The sequence below is a fragment of the Hypanus sabinus genome, chromosome 20 (assembly GCF_030144855.1).
Source record: "Hypanus sabinus isolate sHypSab1 chromosome 20, sHypSab1.hap1, whole genome shotgun sequence".
NCBI lineage: Eukaryota > Metazoa > Chordata > Chondrichthyes > Myliobatiformes > Dasyatidae > Hypanus > Hypanus sabinus.
In genome coordinates, this window is record NC_082725.1 from 27,130,865 (window position 1) to 27,138,880 (window position 8,016).

Genomic DNA, 8,016 nt, shown 5'->3' on the forward strand with positions numbered 1-8,016 from the left:
AGTGATCCAGTAGGCCACTCTGGCCCTTTGAGACACGCTGCTCCAGCAACCCCACAGCCCCGATTAACCATAACCTGATCCTGGGACAATTTACAATGGCCAACTAATTGACCTTGTATGTTTTTGCACTGTGGGAGTAAACGGAAGCACCTAGGGAAAACCAATGTATTCCATGGGGAGGACGTCCAGAAGAACAGACACAAAATGCTGGAGGAACTCAGCTGGCTAGGCAGCATCTATACAAAAAGAGTACAGTTGACAATTCGGGCCAAAACCCTTCAGCAGGACTGTACTCTTTTCCATAGATGCTGCCTGGCCAGCTGAGTTCCTCCAGCATTATGTGTGTGTTGTTCAGATTTCCAACAACTGCATATGTTCCCTTGTTTGGGACATCCAGAAGAGACTCTTTACAGCCTACACGGGAATTGAACTCCAAACTCCAAAATGCCTCGAGCTGTAGTAGCACACACCAACCACTACTACGTTACCATGACGACCCATGTTAATGCTTTTGGTGGAACAACTGAAATACGCATGTATATTTGTGCATGTGTTTAAGGGGCATAATAATACATAATAATTATTATTGCTGCTGCCCAATAAAATTACTTCCCCCCCCCCTCTGCCGCACAGATTCAATCTGACCATCTTTTCTGCACCTCATGTTCCAATGCTGACACTGAGTAGAAATTGAAGAATTAATTTTTCATATGCTGATACATATTTTATTTTAACAAATGTTTACAATAGTTATCTGCTTCATATACTTACAGGCAAGTACATGCCTATCCTTTAGCTCTTGCATTTTTTCTGTTAGCCTCTCAGGAATAGCACTGCTGGTAGGCAAGAGACAACACGGCATCTTTTGCAATCTGTAAAAGTTAGATTAAATTTGCCAGAGCCATTTTATAGCATGTTCCAGTTCAAGCAATAAAAGCATTGGCAGCATAATTTTGGAGGAACAACATTTTAAAATTGACAGATAAAAGCAAGCAACACCCTGGATTCTTGGATATTTAGTTGAAGTAAGTTAAGTGTTAGATGCAGCTGCTAGTTTTGTTAACGTTTCAGTATCCTGCTTGCAAACCAAAACAGTGTCAATGAATAATTGATTTTAAAAGGCTTTTATTATGGTGTCAAATGTTTAGATGTTTATCATTATGTGTTGATGACAACCTCATATATTATTCATGAAATACCAAGCTCATAATTCATTATTTTAAAAAAACAGTCTTGCACTATTTTCAAAAGCAATTAACAATTCTTTTGCTAAAGCATACTAAATTAGCCAGAGCTGTCTCTGTTTGCCTGAGTAAGTGTGCTATTATAGTTTGATAATACAGAGTTTTTACCAGTTTAGTGCTCTCCACATAAAATTTAAAAGCAGCATTATCTGAGCATTTGCATTTTCATAGTAGTAGGAATAACATTCTAGCTATTTTATTCAAATGTGCTTTATATATGCATACGGATGTATTTTTAAAAAATCCTGTCACAAAATAGCAGGAAATATCTAAATACCAACTTAGATCATAAGATATAGCAGTAGAATTAGGCCATTTGGTCGATTGAGTTTGCTCCGCCATTTCATAAAGGTTGATCCAATTTTCCTCTCAGCCCCAATCTCCTCCCTTCAAGAATCTATCAACCTCTGCCTTAAATATACATAAAGATTTGGCCGCAACAGCTGCCTGTGGCAAAGAATTCCGTGGATTCACCACTCTCTGTCTAATGAAATTCCTCTTTACCTCTGCTCTAAAAGCACACCCCTCTATTCTGAGGCTGTGACCTCTGGTCTTAGGCTCTCCCATCATAGGAAACATACACTCCACATCCATTCTATCAAAGCCTTTCACCCCTCATTCTTCTCAATTCTAGTGAGTACAGGTCCAAAGCCCTTAAATGCTCTTCATTTGACAGACCACTCAATCCTGGAAAAATGTAGCATTCTGAATCCTCAGTGTATTTTCTTTTATCTCTGTCCTGCTGGCTTCAGTTGTAATAGCATTTTGTGGGTATTTTTATATATCCTATTAGCTGTTCCAACTGTACTAGCAGACAAGAACTATCATAACCAAAACAACTTCCATGTTGGTGTAACCTCTATTCCATCCTATCTTTTGCAATAATAGATTGATTCATAATAAGCAAAAGAGTGAAAAGTTAGAGTGGGTAGATGGGAAATATGGAAATGAGGGTGCAGCAGATTATCCTTAATTCTATTATAGTAATTATATTTTATTATTTGTTTGGCACAATAACATAGTGATTAGCATAATGCTATTGCAGCGCTACTGATCCGGGTTCAGTTTTTCCATTGTCGGTACATGTTTGTATATTCTCCTTGTGGACCGTATAGGTTTCCTCCTGGTGCTCTGGTTTCCTATCACATTTCAAAGACTCATGGGTCAGCAGGTTAATTGGTCACACAAGTGTAATTAGGCAGCCCAGATTCCTTGGGCTGGAAGGGCCTGTTGTGCTGCATCCATAAATAATTGAATGTATTAAACGTTCTTGTAGGCTTGAGGGTTTGTGTCCTACTGCTCCTATTTCATTTTTTTTTATGCACAAATGAAATGCTTAACAAGACCCATCTGGATATGACTGTAATCAGACTACTGTGCTCAAAACTTGGACATATTCAGCTTTGATCTAGGGCAGTGATTCCCAACAGGGGTGGTTACCCGTCCTAAGGGGGCACTAGGCGAAATAGAAGTTGTCAAGGACGTACAAGGTTCTTGGAGGGAGTGGTAAGCGGCTCCTAACTTGAAGCATGCGACTTGACCAACAGTATCAACTCACTGCCATTGTCAACGTCCAGTACACATTCCCAGTTTGTGTTATTTTTTTTGTTTTAATTTAGCCCCTTTAATAATGGATAAATGCCTATGAGCCTGAAGGTGGTGAAGCTTTATATTCTAATGCTGCAAAGAAACAGAAACTGGAGAAACTGTGCTAATACAATATTACATACCTGGAGTATGGTTTTATTCTGTTCCAGTCAGATCAGCCCCATGTGTCTTGTTGGTAATACTGTACTGTTGAATGAAGTCATGAAATCATCAATATTGCAGGAACACTTCTGTAAAAGACACCCAGAAAAGGCTATTTATGGTATTATTCAGTTCCAGAAGATGAAAGAAGTGTTTGGAAAGCATTGCACACTCGAGTCATTTGCCAAGATAGCTAAAAGTAACCTTGATAGTGGTCTCATGGCTTCATATACCATTTCCAAAATAATAGTGTGGAAAATCTGTACAATTAGTGAAAGATTAAAAATGCCTGCTGTATCAGAAGTACTCACCACTGTTCTCAAAATGGATACCAGTATTTTAAATTCAATTCCTCCGAGTTGTAACTCTGTAGCTCCTTGTATTAATGAAAGGAGTGAAGATAATAAGTATCAAATATGCACAGAGCTACAAAAAAAAAGATTTTGAGATACAACTGGATGAGTCAACTGTACAAGACAATGAGGCATTGCTAATGACTTATGTATGGTTTAACTAAAATGGAAAAGTTTATGAAGAGGTTCACTTTTGTAAAAAGTTAAAAGCAATTATCAATGGAGAATTAATCTACAACAAATGCAAAATGTATATTGAGGATAAAAATATTCCAATTAGGAACATGATTTCTTGTGCAACAGATGGAGCTCCATATATGACAGGTTGCCATGCTGGTTTAGTGGCATTTGTGAAAAAAAGAAATTCCAAGTCTTTTGCAATCCATTGTGTAGTTCAATGTCAACATCTCATAGCCAAAAACCTGAACCAATGACTTATTTCAAGCATGACTCTTGTAATATCTGTTATTAACAAAATTAAAGGTCATGCATTAAATAGCAGGATATTATGTCAGTTATTCCAGGGTAAAGATGATGAGTTTGAATGCTTGCTTCTTTACATTGAAGTATGTTGGCTGTTAAGAGGCTGCTACTTAAAATGTTTCTTTGATTTTTTTTTAGATACGGTGGTTGAATTTTTGCTCAAAGTTGACAAGAACTTGGAAAACAAGATTGAATTTCTATGTGGAGATGTGGCGTGCATAGCCAACCTGTATGACAAATTGACCATTCTAAATATGAAACTCCAGGGTGAGAAATTCAATTTAATCCAGGCAAAAATTGCACGAGTCCACTTTTATCAGAAAATCGGAAGTATATAAGCAATACATTGGAAGAAGAATGTTCTCACAGTTTCCCTGCGTGAAAAATATGGCACTCTATTTCACAGATGGTAATCTGTAAGAGTACTGCTTACACCTGCATTCACTGAAGAAGGAGCTTCAAAATTGATTCAAGAATTTGAACGATCTGGAAATTCAGGACTGGGTAATTAACCCATTTCTTTGCAAGATGGAATAACAGGAAGACAGCTTGCAAGAAGAAATTATCAAAATTCAGAATGATGAAGCAGCAGAAATGCTTTTCAAAAATGTTAGATTTTGTGGTATGTGGCTACACTGTCATATGAAGTTTCCTGGTCTTTGGAGAAGAGCCAAACTGCTCTTTGTTGCAATTCTCTCCTCCTACCTTGTTGAAAGAGGCTTCAGTGCGCATACTCACAAAAAAAACAGAAACCACTTGGACATTGATATGTATGGGGACTCAAGGTTTTTGCTGTCACAACTAGAACCAGATATTTCAACTCTTGCTAAAAACCATCAAGCTCAAGGACCACATTGATATTGAAGCTGCTGTACAGCTCATGGGTACTGTGTAAGCTAGGTTTAAGGACAAATAAAAATTGAAACAGAATCATTTTCTCTTATGTTAGCTTATATGGTAGACATGTTTTCAAACTATGGGGTGCCAGAAAGTATATTTTGCCTAAGAGGGGCATTGAAGATGCTTTGAAGATGCTTTGGGGGGGGGGGGCATTAGCATGTATGGAAATTGGACGAAAAACAGTTGGCAAACACTGATCTTGGGGAACCTCTTAGTGTTTGCTTCCTCAGTCCAAAGTGTATTTCAATGTCAACATCTTCTATTGATTCGTAGGTTCTTTGCTGTTTGTAAATTGTCCTGTGATTAGGCAAGTGTATTGTTGATGGGCTGCTGGAGGTAACGCGGCTTGTTGGGCCAGAGGGGCCTGTTCTATGCGTGTGGTGAACTATGTGCCTGTCTGGACACGCCCCCTGCTGACTGCTCCTGTGGCTCCTCCCACAGGCCCCTGTATAAAGGCGATCTGAGGCCTGACGCTCGGCCTCAGTCTCCAGGACATAGTATGATGGACACTCACTCCTGGTTCCTTCTTCCAGTCAATAAAAGGCGATATCTCGCCTTACGTCTCAGTGTGAGTTATTGATGGTGCATCAATGCGGCATTTCTTTTTGTAAAAAAATAGAAACACATGGTCCAATACAATCAAGTCACATAGTTAGGAGCTTTGATATATCATACCAATTTGGGATTATGACATGTGCAGAGAGGGATAATATAGTTCGTCTACAGCACATTTTTTTGCTGGTTCCACCTGAATCCATATGTATTCTTAATGATAATAATTGGACTTTGCTGTTAAGTGATTATCAGTCACTCAGGTATGTTCTGCATCTCTCAGTTCCAACTTGTGGTGGATGGTGCAGAGCTGTTTGATGAAGCAGTCCCTCAGTTTACAGCAGGTTTCACCAATGTACAGAAGTCTGCATCTGGAGTAAGAGACACATTAGATGACCCCAACAGATTCAGAAATGAAGTTTTACCTCACCTGGAAGGACTGTTTGGGGCCCGGAAAGGAGGTGAGGGAGAAGGTGTATGGGCAGGTATAGCACATAGGTCGTTTGCCGGGATAAGTGTCTAGGGGGACTTTAGTGAGGAGAAATGAATGGACGAGAAACACAGAAAGTGAGGGGGGGGAGGTAAAGATAGTTTAGTGGTAGATCCCTTTAGAGATAGTGGAAGATGCAGAGGATAACGTGTTGGAATCGGAAATACCTTTTAGTAGCAGGGGCCCGATGAAATCTCCCTGAATAATTTTTGCTTGTACTTTTCAAATCATTGAGCATTCCTTCAGTCTTTACAAAAAAAACATGATTGTAGATTTCCCCCTTCAGAATCAATGTTCATCCCAATAATAATTTTTCAAATGTTCTATTAGTTGAAATTGCACTGTGAAATTGAAGCTTCGAATAAGCAATATCTATGTTGTAAACATTTTCCATGTTCCATTGTAAATGCAAGGCTGGATTTTCCACAAATCAGGTTAACTTTAACAGTAAAGGACATTCAGTGCAAATATCCTTTTTTGTTTAAGTGATTATATTTATTGTAGTCTCAAATCAAGCCTATCCTATGAATATCTTCACAGCTTATTTTAATTTGTGTGAATGTAATGGAAATACTTTTTTTAAAAAAAATCACGGTTTTTCAAGTTTTAAAAATCTAACATATTCTACATTAATAATCCATAATCAATCAGGACATCAGAAACATTGTTAATATCCATGTTAATTAAGTGAGAGAAATAAATCCCTTAACAAAAAGCATATCAGAGTTATGCTTTCAAACTATATCAGAAAATGCTGATAGAAAATTCACATTTTCTATTTTTAGTACCTAGCAACCTTATGCTTGGAATGAGTGATTCTCAAATCACGTGCAGCTTTAAATAAAGTTTCACATGACTACTGCAGAACTTGAGCTCCTGCTTGTCGCAATATTAATTAATATTTTTAAGAGATAGAACAGACATGGAAAGCAAATAAAATCAAGATGGAGACCACATGTTTGCAAACAAATGTCAGAAAAATATTGCTGCACTTCAGTGACTTTTAGTTTTTTTCAGATCCAGCAAATTAATAAATCACAAAGCTGAAGAAAATGAATTACCAGATCAACAAATCATTGAACATTGTTGTTCGTCCAAAATTTTATAAAAGTGTAACTTTATGGAAGTGTTGACATAGAATTGTTGCACACACTTACAACTCACATAAGTTCAACAAGCTTAAGATAAATTCTGAGAACTTCTACCTCAGAAAGAAATAAAGGATTCCCACCACTCCCCCTCCAGTTTCAATATTTTGTTCTATTTTCAAGTCCTCCAGATTGATGTAATCATTTTTGTTTCAAACTCTATTCAGATGTATGCTTCCCTCATAACAGAACTTGTGTGTGATTGTGGAAAAATAACAGATGACAGACTGGCAGTAACAAAATTAAAATGTACTTACATTTTAGTAATACATTATCTTCAGTTTGGTCGACAAGAAACAATAATAATATTGTGGCGACCCACTGCCTAGCGCACTCAAACAGGCTCACAAATAGCCAGCGTGCAGGCACAAAGGTCAGGTCCGCAACAAAGGGAAAAATGCCTGTGGGGGTTTGTGAGTAGGTGTCTCTTAGAGCATCCGCGCCCAGGGAGGGCGGGATGAGGGAGGCTTTAAAGCAAGGCTGTGAAGTTCGAATAAAATTATCTTTGACTGCAGTTTACCGACTCCGTGTCGTTATTTTAGCGCTGCGTGTAGCACACCGCTACAATTGGTGACCCCGACGGTCCAAACGATTTTGGACCGGAGATGACCGACGCCGCATCTGTTCATGCGGTTTCGTTGAAACTGCCAAGCTTCTGGATGCTACGACCTCACCTATGGTTCCAGCAAGCAGAAGCCCAATTCCACATTCGGCAGATAACCTCAGAGGACACACGTTACTACTATGTGGTGAGCTCCCTCGACCAGGACACAGTGGCCCAGGTTGAGGAGTTCGTACAGTCTCCCCCGGTGGATGGCAAGTACACGGAATTCAAAGCCCTGTTCCTAAGGACTTTCGGACTCTCACGACGCGAGCGAGCTGCCCGTTTACTGCACCTGGATGGCTTGGGAGACAGACCTCCATCGGCGTTAATGAATGGGATGTTGTCTCTGGCCGACGGACACACACCCTGCCTCATGTTTGAGCAGGCATTCCTGGAGCAGCTGCCCGAGGACATACGCCTTCTGCTGTCCGATGCGGCTTTCAACGACCCCCGGAAGGTGGCAGCCCAGGCGGACTTGCTGTGGAAGGCCAAG

General features: G+C 39.4%; 1 long non-coding RNA gene across 1 annotated transcript; it reads right to left on the minus strand.

Moving 5' to 3' along the window:
- Positions 1-766: 766 nt before the first annotated feature.
- LOC132378670 (uncharacterized) lies at positions 767-7,243 on the minus strand. Its single transcript, XR_009507152.1, has 3 exons — positions 7,177-7,243; positions 2,975-3,082; positions 767-872 (listed from the first exon to the last, which is right to left on the minus strand). It is a non-coding gene; the product is annotated as an uncharacterized LOC132378670 (long non-coding RNA).
- Positions 7,244-8,016: the final 773 nt, after the last annotated feature.